Source organism: Petromyzon marinus, chromosome 8 (genome assembly GCF_048934315.1).
Source record: "Petromyzon marinus isolate PM22_M1 ecotype Great Lakes invasive population chromosome 8, UKy_Petmar_22M1.pri1.0, whole genome shotgun sequence".
Taxonomy (NCBI): Eukaryota; Metazoa; Chordata; class Hyperoartia; order Petromyzontiformes; family Petromyzontidae; genus Petromyzon; species Petromyzon marinus.
This window is the reverse complement of record NC_133674.1, coordinates 21072231-21087416: the sequence shown is the minus strand read 5'-3', so window position 1 is coordinate 21087416 and position 15186 is coordinate 21072231. Positions and strand designations below refer to the sequence as shown.

Below are 15186 nucleotides of genomic sequence, written 5' to 3'. Positions count from 1 at the left end.
CGATCTATTCGTCGTAGCGAGTGAAACATAAGACACCGATTACCAACATTTCTCTCTACAAACATTGCTTTGTTGCTTTCCATTACCGAGTTGGCTTTTCCAAACAAAAAAAGCGTTCCCGTGTTAGGAAGGTGGGGAATTGGAGAAGGGATGGGTCGTTCCGATCGCATACAGGAACCACGTGGCAGACCGGCAGCGATGGCAGTGAGGTATCTTCAGCACGCGGGAAGAAGCTGCCTCCTCGCGCCCTGGCACCGGGGCATTCATCACGCCGAGCTATTTCACGGTGTATACATTAATCACGGCAAGATGTTCCCGCAGTTTGGAGTCACCAGAGATTTTACTTTCTGATAAGGAGAAGTGCGGTTCGCAAAACAGAAGCGCTCTCCAAGGCGCATAATGAGGTTCGGAAGCGACCCATTCCACCGAGTCTGAAATTCTCATTCTCCAACCATTCGTGCTGTCGATTCCCTGTCTCTTTACAGACACATGAGCTTCCCTTTCCTCTGCTTATAATAAAGTTGACAGTCGATACGTCTCTAACTTGAGGTTGTTCTCTCATGAATACCTTCTTATTTCTGCATCCCAGGGGAATCCCAAACATGCATATGTCTCTTTGCTTCTCTGTCCGCGTTTAAACTTTTGTTCCATTTTCTTTGTCAATGTCCATGTGTCTATCCAAACAAGCACTCATAAATGTGTGGTAAGTGCGCCTGGGCAGGGCATATCACTACAAGGGATGATGGACGGTGCAAAACAACAACAATAATAAGAAGAACGGACTGGCAGCCAAGGAGTGTACCGCGTCCAAGAAGACATCTCCGCCATCGATGGAACGACGATGTGATCATTTCGTGTGCAGGTCGCTGGGCGGAGTATTGCATCGCAGGTCCGTGAGAGGTGGCGACAGTTTGGCGAGGCCATCATCCAGCAGTGGATTGACCATGGCTGATTTACGATGACGACGACGACGAATAACAGACTGCCTATCTCAACCAACAAAACAAGCACGCTCCACGCCTCGAGACGCGGTGACATCGAGACGCTCTGTGCGAATCCGCGCTGTCGCGCCCTACGAGCGCGCAGCACCGGGAGCAGTGCAGGGGGCGCGTTGAGACGCCGCGTGCGTCGCTGTCGTCACCGATCCTGACGGGGGGGCTCCGGCAGGCGGCACGAGAACATCCGCTCATCCCGCCGGGAAACGACGGGAGGTAGAATTCGCGTTTTTTTCGCTCCCAGGAACGTGTCGCGCCGTCAGATTACTTCTCGCGCATGCTCAGCGCAGCGATAGCGGTGATTTACAAAGGATGTGTCGTACGAGGATAGGTTGACTCGTTAAACCCCTTGTTGCTAATGAGCGGCCCAGTTGGAATCGGCATTGCGTGTGTTTACGGAGCGTGCTGATATGCACCGTGCTTTCGTAACGAGCGAGGCGCCGCCAGATATAAAACTTATTTCTACCGAATTACACCCCGAAAACTATATAAATTATTGTCAAATCAAATTTATTTTAAAATACTGTAAAATGGAAAACCAAATCTAATAACACCTTTATATAATAATAAAAAATGCTTTCATGTTCACATTAATCTTCTGTGTTTCACTAAGATGTTCAAACTCTAAATTAAATATACTTTTCTAAGGTAACTTTTAACGCGTTTTATTTTTACCATTGAAATATCTAATTTCCCCCCCCACCCCCACTAAAAAATGAAATGTTATGTTTACCTTTCCCGTGGCTCTATCTCGAAGCGACAGATGCACGCCCTCTCTCGATTTACGTTTTGTTGCTGTTCACGCACACACAGAGAGACAGCCCCCACCCAGGTCATTGGCAGACTGGAATAGCCAGACGATCGACTTGTAGCTACATCTTTAGCGAGATATATAAATATACTTGATGTGGTGTGTCGAGCATGTACATTGTTTTTCCGGGTCGCCAAACCCAGCTGGAATGAACCCTCTGGGCACGAGCATCGTTCACCTATCGTGCCCCGCCCCCTGCCACCTCCGATCCGAAACACCCCCACGGGAAACATTATTACCGACGACTTTTACTGCCTCCCTGCTTGTGTATCCTTAGAATGCTTCTCAAATAAATAAGCGTGAAGAAACTATAACAAAGCCACCGCAGACTCAACAAATGTTTTCATTTTTACACAGACGCGTGCTCTGGATCCCCTCCCCTCCACCCCCGCCCCCGCCTACCCCACCAGCCGCTCTTCAAACCGCTCCGTTTACCGTAATGAGCTGGGTTTTAATGAAATTCGGAAGGCACCATTGACACGGAGATGCGTTCTGTCTCCGTCTCACCGCATCTCCCTCCTCCCTCCCTGTCTCCCCACGGGACCCTCCGCTTTCTAGACACCCACTGCAGACATCGCAAATAATAAATGCGCCAAACTCAGGGGTACCCGCCCCGCCTGCCGACACAGACATTCAGTGTGGTGGTTTGTGCATCGCGTGGATCTGTAGCCAATTGTGGTGAGCGGTAGTGTAGCGGTTAGCGCTCTACACGACGCTCACGGCCAACATCAGTGACGATTATCTGAACCGGTCCTAGGCCTCCCCCCTAGGTCGACTAAGTCTTAAAATGAGTACCTGGTGCAATGTGCGTAAACATTTCCAGCGGGGAAACAAAGGCGGCCGGGTGTGGTGCTGGCCATCCACCCCCTCGTGTGCTGTGGCGACTTTCATAGGTGCTCGCTAACAGCACTTGCCCCGATAGTCTGTTAGAGGCTATACGGGGGGCTTTGTCTTTGGTGGTAATGGTGGCGACTTAACCTGCTCGGAAGCCCATTAAGCACGGCCCTTTAATAGGAACCACCTCCAAACATGCGCCCATAATTACACCACGAGTCGGGTGTGAAGTGGCGATAAACAGCCTTTAACACCACAGAGGACTCAACGGAGAGGCTGAATAAGGACTGGAGGGGCGGGGCGTGGGTGGTCTGGGGGTTGGGGGTGAAGGGGAAAGGAGGAATGTCACAATTAGCGGGAGAGTGCTGCTGTCATTTTTACTGTCGGTTCCGTGTGTTGGTGAGTATGGGTGTGTGTGTGCCTGTGTGGGTGAGTATGGGTGTGTGTCGGTGAAGATGGGTGTGTGTAGGTGTCTCCCACTGGGGAGACAAAGGCGTTCGGGCGTGATGCTGGTCACCCACCCCCTCGTGTACCGTTCCCGCCTTCATAGGTGCTCGCTAACAGCACTTGCCCCTAAAGTCTGTTAAGGCTATACTGAGGATTTTTGTGTAGGTGAGTATGGGTGTGTGTAGGTCGGGAGCGGTAGTGTAGCTGTTAGCATGCTGCGCTATGAACCCGGCCACCAGGGTTCGATTCCCGCTCACGGTCAATACCCTGTGACGATTATTTGAACAAATCCTGGGCCTCCCCTAGGTCTACTCAGCCTTAAATGAGTACCTGGTGCAGTGTGGAATTATCGCCACTGGGGAGACAAAGGCGGTCGGGCGTGGTGCTGCTCACCCACCCCATCATGGACCGTTCCCGCCTTCACAGGTACTCGCTAACAGCACTTGCCTCTACAGTCTGTTAAGGCTATACGGGGGATATTTGTCTTTGTGGAGGTGGGTGTGTGCTGTGCCGTCCATAGGGGGTTGCGGGGCCAGCGGTAAAAGTCTGAGGTTTGTGTTTAGTTTGTTCCCCCCTCCCATATCCGATTATGTACATGTATGTACATGTATGTATGTATAGGTGTGTATGTACAAACATGTAATACAAAGCACGTTGTGGACCCCCAGACGCCTTCAAACTAAATCGGAAGTATTACATCTGACATCATCACGTCGAAGTGCGGGGGGTCCCAAAGCGCGGGGGCCCCCCGGGGCAGTCACCCCAATTCTCCGTACCCAAGGGACGGCTCTGAGTGGGGCGAGCCTAGGGGTGAGTGTGTTGGCTCAGTGGAGAACACAGGTGATGCATCTGCCAGTCATCTCGATCAGTCAACCCATGGCATCTGTTCCCGTGACCTGCCAGCGAGCCTTCGACACTTCACGCGGACTCAAGGTGTACCCAGCCTGGCACAAGCGCCATGCTGACGTCACTTCCGCTTAGTGGCGAACGGCGATTTATGTTGTGAGTGTGCTTGCTAACAGCACTTGCCCCAACAGTCTGCATGACTATCACGGTGACCTTGGGTTTTTCTTCCGGCGAGTGAAGGGCAGACGGCCTGCCTGGCAAGGTGGGGGGTGGTGGTGCAGTGGTTAGCGTGCTGCTCCACGAACCCAGTGACCATATCCCCGAAATGGATTGTATTAATTATGTTAACGCCTCAAGGCAGAACGAGGGGGTGTGGGAAGGCTGTCATTCTCCCACACCGAGAGAGCGAGTGCCACGCGGGCTGTGTGAGATAGCAAGCGGCACAAGCAAGCAGGAGGAGGCGGCTGCTGCTGCTGCACAAGGGCTGTGGGCCACGAGGAAACAGCTTTGCCGAGTGTCACGAGGTCCGATGTACTACTGGGTACAGTCGTGCACAGCACGCATTCCCTGGCACATCATGGCCGAGCCAGCACGGGGCCCTCTGGATTCTGGTTCTTTTTTTCCCCACTGGCTATTTGCCGTGCCGAGTCGGAACTTGACTGTTTTACGCTGACCTCGCAATACATCGGAATTCTGCTCGAGGCCAATCAGACCAATAAGGGGTAGGGCGAATTACTTCGTAGTCACCGCGTCATCTATTTGCGTCTCGATTCGCTCATTGCGCGTGACGTCGGTGAGCACGGCACGGCTTCTGCTGTGGAAAAAAACCCCAACAACTTGGGCCGGCTCAGCGCATTTCCTGCATAGCGCCGTGCGTGGAGAGGAGAGGAGGTGCAGTCCCGGGCACATCACCTCGGGGACATTTCACGGCGAGAGGCGGTTGCCATTTATTTACACTGAATTGCTTTATTTGATTTGAAATTGCTCAATTCACGGTTTTAAATATTTCATTGGCGGTTTGCGAGTGAGATTCAGCACCTAGGATTTTAGTTTGGTTCAGGAATCTTTGGGGGTTTTATTTTTCCATGGATGAATGTGACTACGACCAATCACCCAGAATAATAGGAGTAACAATTTGTAATGCGCACTGTATTCGCTCACTCTCCAAGAGAGAGAATTACTCAGATGCACTACAGACGAGCTGGACAATAAGTCGCATACGGCGAGTCAGCCCCAATTGTCCAAGCTTCATCGGTCTTTAAACATGTGTGAGGAAAGCGGAGCACCTGTAGAAAACCCATGGGTGCAACAGGACAACGCTATACCCCATACAGGTGAAACAAATGTAGTCCACATTTGCAACAGAAACATGTATTGCACGATACATCTATGCCTTAACATTTTTTTTGCCGCAGTCACGAACCAGCACCGACCAGTGTGGTCAAATAACCCACGCATTGACCAAAGAGTTAGAGTTGTACGTGCACAGAGCTACACTCATGGGCATGGGCACCCTGCTGACATGCGTACAAGTACACGAGTACACGGACAGATGTGTGTATAGCCTCAACAAAGTAATGGTGCAAGTGCTGTTAGTGAACAACTATTAAGATCAGCATGGTGCACGCGTGGATGGTGTGGCCCACACCAGGCCGGCCTCCTTTGTTTCCACAGTGCTGATGTTTACGCAATATTTAAGGAAAACACAAAAACACAGACTCCTAGTATAGACTTTAACAGACTGTTGGGGCAAGTGCTGTGAGCGAGCACCTATGAAGGCCGGCATGGCACAGGATTGGGTGAGTAGCCAGCACGCCCGACCACCTTTGTCTCCCCAATGGCAATGTTTACACATCACATCAGGTACTCATTTGAAGATGAGTTGGCCTAGGGGAGGCCCAGAATCGATTAAAATATTCGCCACTTGTTACCGGTCTTGAGCGAGATTTGCAGATAACATGGCTGCCTCTATCGCGCGTGACTTTGGTCCAATCCCATAAACATATACGCACACGTGGATCCACACATCCACGCACCTCTGATGAGCACGCTTGGCGACGCACGGTGCGAAAAAAGTTCAAGATACAAACACACAATGACTCATACATATGGGGGCGGTGGAGATTTTGTGAGATTTATATACAAGTCGCGGAGCTCAGCAACTCGGGTGGATTCAAACAAAGCCTTGTCAGTCCTTAAGCCTCCACCCCTCCCCTCCCTTCTACCCCCCGACCCCGTCCCCCCGTTGCACCCCCGCCCCCCTCCAGCCCGCCCAGGATTATTCTTAGGTCGACGCTGGCTGCCTCATCTGTAATTGGATACACGCCATATCTCGCCAAAATTATACAAGAAGAGAAAGAGAAAAAATGCAGCCGTGGTTCATTGCCGGCAAATGCATCCGAGTAGTGGGGTTTCTGTCCCACAGCAGCATCTCCGTACGGGCACTTGCCGGGAATTCATTACTAGACCGCAATTCGTTCACACGTTTTTTTTGTTGCGCGAATAAAATAAATAAATAAAACACTAACGCAAATTATCGCATTTAATTAATGGGGGAATTCTGCTGCCTATAACATCTTAAGCCATTTACAATGCTTTGTCACTGTTGTTGCTGCTATGTCGGAATTATTGTGAATATATTTCAATCCGCTTAGTGTATTATTCATATCATCATCCTAATGACACTGAATATCTGTGTTGCTACTAAACGAGAGTTGGTGACACGTGACTAGTTGTAACCACAGCGAGATTTATACTTGATGTGGTGTGCTGGGCTCTGAAATATTGCTTTCCTGCTATCCCCAATCTGGACAGGATCCAAGCTGAAATTAAGCCGCTAATCAAAGTCACAATCACGATCAATGTAATTCATTCGCCTGTTTGCAGCGCCGGTTTGGTATTGTGGGTCTCCTACAATGGGTGTGTTTTATTTGCCACGATAAATTGTATCTGCTGAGATCACGGCGCTGGATATGAAAGAGACACCAGATGTTCCCCGCTCCGCTCCACAGCTTCGAGAAGCCAGCGCGGCACCGTCGCTAACGACCACTCAGCCCGCTCCTCGCTTCCATCTCCAGTCCACTGTGTGAGGTCACGTGCCCCCACAGACATACACACACACGCACGCCACTGGTTCACACGACTACTCACACACACCTGCTACCGCTGCAAGCTAACGCAACCAAGACAAACAAGACAAAGAACCTCCGTATAACCTTCAACGGACTATATTGGGGCAAGTGCTATGTGCGAGCATACGAGGGGGTGGGTGACCAACACGACGCCTGGTCACCTTTGTCTCCCCAGTGCTGATATTAACACATCGTACCAGAAAATCGGCTCTCGTGCCCACGTTCCGTCTATACCGCGAGAAATGCACGGAGCAGATCCTTGTAACTCGCTCGCGAACGACGCGGGGTCACGCTCACACGCATGCACGCCCCCTACAACCATGGAAGCAGGCGGTGATACAACTTCAAGTCCTACATTCCGTTGGCACGGACAACCACCAACTCCACCACCACCGTCACCGCCGCCACCGCAGCAGCAGCTACATTAAATTAATTTCAAACGCTCAAGCGAAGAGCATGAAAATCGCGGCGCGAGCTGCTTACATTATATTTCATTTCGACCACGGGAGGTGATGCGGGGGATGGTGGGGGTGGGTGTCTGGATGGAAAACCATCTGTTTCCAAAGCCGGCAGCATAGGTCTGGCATCGCCGCTGAGCGCCCTCTCTTCCCCAATGCCGACCGGGTCCTGAACGTGGCGCCCGTGAGAAAGAACCGCTCCCCGTGGCCTCCGTGGTCCCCGTGGCGAGCGTCGCTCGGCCAGCCGTGGGTACCCAGGGGCTCCACGGCTGCCTCCCAGCGACGCGAAACGGAACGCCGTGGGCCCCAGCGCTCGCCGTCCCCAGCGCGCCGGCGGCTGCCCTCCCGTGGCTCCGTGGGCCCAGGAAGCTGCCCCAGGGGTCTAGTGGGTTAGCAGCGCACTGGACGCAGACTCCACTGGCCACCGATTCGATTCCATTTGCCGGCGCGGCAATGATGACAATGGGGCGAGTTTATGATCACCCCCGTCTCTCGCCCCACAAACGCTGCCCTCTGTCAACCCAGCAGTACAAATGGGTGCGCAACAAGTAGTCGATCAGTGGTCGTGTTTGGTGTGGAGTAAAGTTTGGGTATTCCCACATTTTTCATGATGTCTGGCCATAGTGGAAGAGTAGGCCAAACTCTACTTCTACTAGAGGAGTTCCTCAGAGCTCCGCCTACCCCGGAGGCCCTCCATCAGCAGTGGTGAGAACGCAAGGGCTTGACTCGGGGATTAATTTATCATTAAATTTTTCGGGAACCCCCCACCGCATCGCACCCCCCCCCCCATCCCCCAACAGCAGTGGTGGGTAAATGTTCCCAGAGTTAACCCCCTTGCAGCTTCGGCTAAAATTAAGCTCTGGCCGTACATTTACCGTGGGCCCAGCGGTAGGTGTGGAGCGCACGCGTCACGGGGTCCCGTCTCCGTGGAATGTCATCGCCGCCCTTTGGTGCCACCCCTTGCAGGCACTGAGCCCCCGGAGCGTCTCCGCTCCGAGCCCCCGGAGCGTCTCCGCTCTGAGCAGACGAGGTTGTGACATTTCTGGAGGAATGGGATGTCAAATTTGGTGGTGGTAGTGTTGGTGGTTGTCGTTCGTGTGGTAATCCATTGCGCGGCTTTGCTCGGCGCACGGAGAACGAATGCGGAGCGTTTTTCAGCCAGCTTATAAGCGACTTTAAAATTACGGCGCAATATTCCTCGCGCCGTAATTCGCACGGCCGTACGGGCTCTGTAAGCTGAGACATTTAACCACGGTGGAGAATGCCCCGTGATCTCCACTTCCTATTCATTTTGTCGCCGCTGTATCCACTGATAAAGCACACACGCAGCGTCATACGAATGATCTATCTCACACACACAGAGAGATACTGTTGGGGCAAGGGCTGTTAAGCGAGCCCCTATTCAGGTGCGGCACACGGCGCACGAGGAGGGTGTGTGGGCAACACCATGCCCAGCCAGTCGCCTTGATCTCCCCTGCAATGATGTTTATGCACCACACACGGATAATCAATTAAGGCTCAGTTGACTTAGAGGAGGTACAGATAATACTCGTCAATGACGTAAGCTGTGATTGGGAATGGAACTGAGGTCGCTGGGTTCGTAGCGCAGCGCAAAGACCGCTACACAACCATTCCGCACAAACCATCAATACACACACTAAAACTCATGATTCCTGAAGTTTAATTAATTTGCTGCCACAGCCACCTGCATAAATCATCCCTCTATCTCCAACATTCGAACACACTACTCATTCTCGATCACAGTCACACACGTACGCACACGCACGCAATCACACGCACGCACATGCGCACACACACGCACACACACACGCGCACGCGTTATGAACCGCGGTATGCAATGCAATATGCCTCGCATCAGGCAGCCATGCGGCACGATGAATGAATGAACGGATCAGTGTCAGAGTGAGCATGCTGCTTGCTCGTGACACATTCAGTCCCCCAAATCACCACAGCAAGCAAACATGTACTACCACCAGATCCACCACGAACCAACTACCATCACCACCACCTACCACCATTGAAACCCAACCACCACTACACAACAACCACCAACCGCCACTACAGTTACAAACACAATCAGGCAACCACCACTACCACCATCGCAACCACAGTCACCAACACTGCCAGTCCTACCATTGCCGCTGCTACCCCTACCACTAACACCACCACTAACACCCACCACCGCTGCTGCCAATGCAACACTCTCCCTCCCCGCGCGCCCACAAAACGCACTGTGATAACACGTGAACCAAATAAGCCCCCCCCCCCCCCAGATAGCGGCCGTGGTTACCCGGGACCGCGACGAGCGCGGCCGAGGCAACGGAGCGAACTGCGGCTGAGCCGGGATTTATGAGACGTGGGCAGCCGCGGCCAACATCTCTTGTGCTGTCAGTGGCTAACGGGGAGGATTCAAGCGTCGCTCAGATGCACGGGGCAAAGCCAAAAGCCCTCGTCCCTCCACCCCAGCATCTCTCTGCATACACCCAGCCCCTCTCATCCTCCTTCTGCTGTTATTCCTACCTCTCCTCCCTGTCTCCTTGTCGGCCTGGGGCTCACCTATGTGCCTCTATAGGTGTGCACGCAAATCGGAGAGCAACGTAGATTGTTTATATTTAGGTAGCGTTACCAATGTGGATCTACTGCCATTCATTAAATGGTAGTTGTGTTCGTGTGGTGACGGTGGTGGTGGTTGTAATGGTGGTGGTTGGTGCCAGTGGGTGATGGGTGTTGGTGGTTGCTGGTTATAATAGTGGTTGTGGGTGGTGGTTGCGTATTGGTGGTTGGTGCCGGTAGGCGGTGGTTGCGTGGTGGTGGTGGTTGAGTAAATAGAGAGTAGTGGTGGTGGTTGTGGTTGCGAGGTAGTGGTTGAGTGGTGGTGGTGGTGGTTGAGTGAAGAGTGTTGCTCGCAACACGTTGGGCGCGAGAGGGTAAGAGTTTTATGCAGGCCTTGTGATTGATGTATTCGGTGCTATTGTAACGTTATCATCATTATATTTTTAAAAACTATGTCAATCATATTGATAATGTAAATTATATTTTATTATTACAAAAATAATTTTATCAGCTGTATAGAATGATAAAGTGTAACTGCGCTGTGATGTCAAGTATCAAAGACAAACACACACGAAAGACTCAAGCGTAGCCGACGTAGGCTGTTCGTGCAAGCGCTGTTGGCGAGAACTTATTAAGGCAGGCAAGAAGCACGGTGGGATGGCCAGAAGCATTCACCGCCTTTGTCTCCCCCGTGCTGATGCTTACACACAACGCACCAGGTATTCATTCAATGCTCAGCCGATCCAAGGGGAGGGGTAGGAGTCCCAGAACCAATTCAGATATCACGCGCACACAATCACTCAAACACATACATACGTGAGTACAAAAACAGAGTATACCATATTGAGTGTACCATATTGAGTGTACCATATTGCACGGCATCCCCCGAACATACGGAGCAATCCACAGTCAGAAGGCGCTTGTTGCCAGCCGTTTGGACTAATGATCCCAGCATTGATGTTTGGTGTTCATTGAAGGCATTGCCACGTCCATCATTTTATCTCCATGTTAAGCAACACCCCCCCCACACACACACACAGATATGTGTGTCCTCCGACTGTTGGGGGCTACTCGTGCCCATAGTGACCACACATGAAGAAGGCCAGCACGACGCACGCGAGGGGGTTTGATGTGGCCAGAATCACTCTCGGCCGCCTTTGTCTCCCCGATGCCGGTGTTTTATTGAAACACCGCACAAGGTTTCTTCTTTAAAGCTGATTCGACCTAGGAGGCCCAGAACCGGCTCAGATATTCGCCCAGTGGATTTAACCGTGAGCGGGAATCGGAAATCGAACTCGGGTACGTCGCGCAGTGTGTCAACCACTGCGCCACCGCTCCCCACCAACATAAACGCGGTCTCACAAACAAACTCACTCCAGTAGCTCCACTCACCTCACAAGCGCATCCCGATCTCGCCGGCTGTGACCGTTGAGTGCGTCTCTCTCCCCATCTCCTCCGTTCTTCTCTGCATCCCCCCTTATTTGCGCTCTGAATCTGCTTCTCACCCCTCCCCCTTCCTCTCTCTCCTTGTGGACCACGCTTTTGTTTCTCAGTATCTGTGTGTGTCTCCGAACACTCTCTTGCGATTGTGTCTGTGTGTGTGTCCGTGTGTCTCGCCCTTCCCTGTGTGTGTGTCTATCCTTGTCCGCGTAATCTCACCTGCGCTGCATCCGCTCTCCGCTCTTCCCACTCTCTCTCTCCCGCGCTCTCTCCGCTCGTTTCCCAAACGCAGTGGCGCTCTGACATCGCGGGCTGTACCACTCGCGACGTGTCGAGTAGGGGGGGCGGGACTGTTGCTGTGGTGCCAAGGGGGGGTTGGCTCCGGGAGCACGAAGACACGAGGAGAGAGAAGATAGAGAGATGGCGAGCGTGCGAAGAGGAACGTCATTCGAGAGTTGGATTATTTTGACGAGAATGATGTGAAGATGACGACGACGAGCGCGATCGAGATTGATAGCCACAATGACGATCACGATTGATTTTCATAATTATGATGATTACGATTATTATTTTGTCGATGTTGAGATGATGATGACGAGGATGAAAATTGATGGGATTAAGTCATGGTAATAATGATGACGATTATGAAGATAATGGCAACAATGATAACCGTTTAGAAAATGATCAAGACGATAATGATACTGCTACTAACGAGAATAACGACTGATGACAATTACGATTACGACAACAAAGAAGACGATGATGATGACAATGTGATGATGATGATGATGATGACGATAATGTGATGATGATGATGTCTCGTAGATTCCCTTGTGGGAGGGGTTTGTGTTCTATCAAACAGGAGGGACTCGCGCCATTCGACAACACCCGGCTGATGGCGGATAACGGATTCCTTACAAGGCAAATGCCAAGAGGTCCCCTTGGTGCTGAAAGGTGGACATTGAGGAATCGCGAGTCAAGCGATCGCTCACGGAGCCGCGAGAAATCCTCACGAAACTTCCCTTGCAGGCGACGCGTTCTGCGATGATCAAATGCCCCTCCCCGCCCCCACAACGAACCCCGCAAGGCACTGATCAACATGCGGTCGAGCGAGTGGCTCCCAATCAAGAGGTTGTGAGTTAAAATCCGGGTTGGGGGGAGGGGCAGGGAAGGGCGAGCGGGAGGGGGGTTGAGTCAGTCCATCATCCCTCCCTCTGGAGTAAATAACGCGAGTATCACTTCGTGGAGACGTCAACACAGTGGTTGGCCTATAGGGAGACTCTCCCCCCGCAGCAGGAAAGTGGAATTTGCACTACTGGCTCAGGGCTGTAATCAGGAGATGGGCACTTCCTCGGCCATCATCCCTGTGGGGTCCATAACTTCATAACCACTCACTCCGACCCCTGCTGCCCCTGTCCACCCCGCAGTGTGAACGGGAACACCGCAGCGATTGGACGGGCAGGCCACTTGTGGTGGAGTAAGTGTGGGTTCTCTCACCTCCTTCCAAAACGTCTGGCCGGCGTGGAAGAGCAGGCCAGGTCCCCTGTAGAGGAGCGAGACTCGATAGTTGGTGCCATTGTGCCAAGAGGGGCGGAAGTAGGCAACTGCCGGGCTGCGCCTTTACCCGCTATATTCTACGACTGTACCCGAACATTTCGGTAACGGCAGAAGCCCACCTTCCTTTGCTTCTTACAATACCAGAAGGCCACACAGGCACACACGACGCTGAGGCCATCAGAGGACACTACAGAGGTAACATAGAGCCCAGATCTCGCTCCACTCAACTCTTCATCTGCTAGGCCCGTTGCAGGATGGCCGTACTTGGATAACATTTTGTCCGTACAGGATCACGCTGTGGGCAAATGTTCACGTGACGCTGATGACATCCACTTGACGTGAGTAATTGTCGCCCTGAGTAATGGACAGATATGATATTAACACGAATTAATATCTACATTCGTGTAACAATTCAATACAAAACTAATTTGAGACAAAACTAGGATTCGTTACTTTTAATACATATTTAAGATAGTCAATCTACAGCTACTGGCAATCCACTGATGGATGAAGGCAGTGTCGGTCTTGGCTGTCACTTGACCATACTTCACCACGCTGGTCAGTGTGGATTGGTGAAATGGAGGAGTGGGGGAGGGGCGGCTAGGACCCTGTTGGCATCTCACTTTCTACGGGTGATAGGCGCGGGCGGGAATTGAACTCGGGAAAGCGAGGTTCAGAACGTGGTACTCAAACCACTACGGTCCCCACCGCCGCCTGCTGAACCCCCGTGAGCTCAAACATCCCCGAAAATGACTTCCACTTTGAAACGAGAACCCTGTGAAGTGCAGCGATCGCCGCTTATTAAACTGTTAAACACGCTCCATCACAACAATGGCTCATTACGCAAGCAGAAGTCGCCAACGGCTGCAATGTGTGAAGAGCGCCGCTTCCTACACCGCCTCGGAGCGGCGATGGGCGCAGTAGTGGCGCCCTTCGCGGCTTGGTGCAGAGAGAGGTTCACAGCTCGAATGCCAGCGGCCGCCCTGATTATTTCTGCGGTTGTGTGCATTAACTATTCGGTAGCCGCTGGAGCGTTGCACTTTTAAATCTAAAGAAAAACAATTTCTTCAGAACTGCTTTTTGTGGTCAGTTTACTGCCCCTCCCGCGCACCTCAGATTAGCACGCTTGGCTACGTACGGTGCAAAATAAGTTATACATACGTATAAATTACTACACGCCATCTGCTTCACTCACAGCGGACGTTATGGATCCTGTGGCGTCATTCTAAAGAGTAGGCCAATGTTTTACCAGCGACACGGTCCAAAATTTGCCAAATCTGAAAAATCACACCGCAAGTTTGCTCGATAGAAATTATACACAACAGGAACACCCCCCCCCCCCCCCCCAATTACTGCGAACACTTAGTAGAACCCCCCTTCATGGTTTATGCAGGCGTATAAGAGTATTTATACAATAATAACATGCAGTCGGAGTTTTAGAATAGCTGAGTTATTCTTGCCCTTGTGTTGTGTACGGAGACACGACAGCGATATCGAGAGGCTGCGAGGAGGAACGCGTCCTGCTGGTGGTGTCTCTGTGAGGGCCTCTCGCTGGTGGTGTCTCTGTGAGGGCATCTCGCTGGTGGTGTCTCTGTGAGCGTCTCTCGCTGGTGGTGTCTCTGTGAGGACCTCTCGCTGGTGGTGTCTCTGTGATGGTCTCTCCCGGCCATGACACAAGAAAAGTGAATGAAGCTGACCATATGTTTTGCAAGGAGTTCCCTCTTCTACGCGTGACGCATCTGTCCCATGGGTGTTGTGACACTCGTGCCAGAAGCGCAGGCATTCTCCAGAGCAACTACAAACACACGTCAGGGCATCTGCTTTGACAATCACGCTTTGCCATCTACTGTGAAAATCGTTCGCACCATTCACACAGACACACTTGTGCGTGACACGCGCATTATATCACTGTGTAACAACTAAAATTGTTCCTCGGTAGTAAGTGTTTTTTTCTAATTGCTTATGCCTCAAAAGTACAGAAGATGGGTATTATTATTCCCCACAAACTTTGCTTTTGTGATCAGGACACAAAAGCAAAGTTAATAATCTACTCCATTAATAATAACACTGTAACATTCATTTATTTTTTGTTC

The 15186-nt window shown here is 51.7% G+C and overlaps 1 protein-coding gene across 2 annotated transcripts in view; it reads right to left on the bottom strand.

Moving 5' to 3' along the window:
• LOC116940373 (bifunctional heparan sulfate N-deacetylase/N-sulfotransferase 2-like) overlaps window positions 1–11873 on the bottom strand; it is a 204927-nt gene extending 193054 nt beyond the window's left edge. Inside the window, exon 1 of one of the 2 annotated variants that reach the window (XM_032950151.2) lies at window positions 11756–11873. The gene's annotated coding sequence lies outside the window, so the exon portion shown is untranslated. Of the gene's footprint in view, window positions 1–11488 lie in introns of both variants that reach the window. The other variant, XM_032950150.2, reaches the window with a different exon arrangement.
• Between the last annotated feature and the right edge of the window lie 3313 nt (window positions 11874–15186).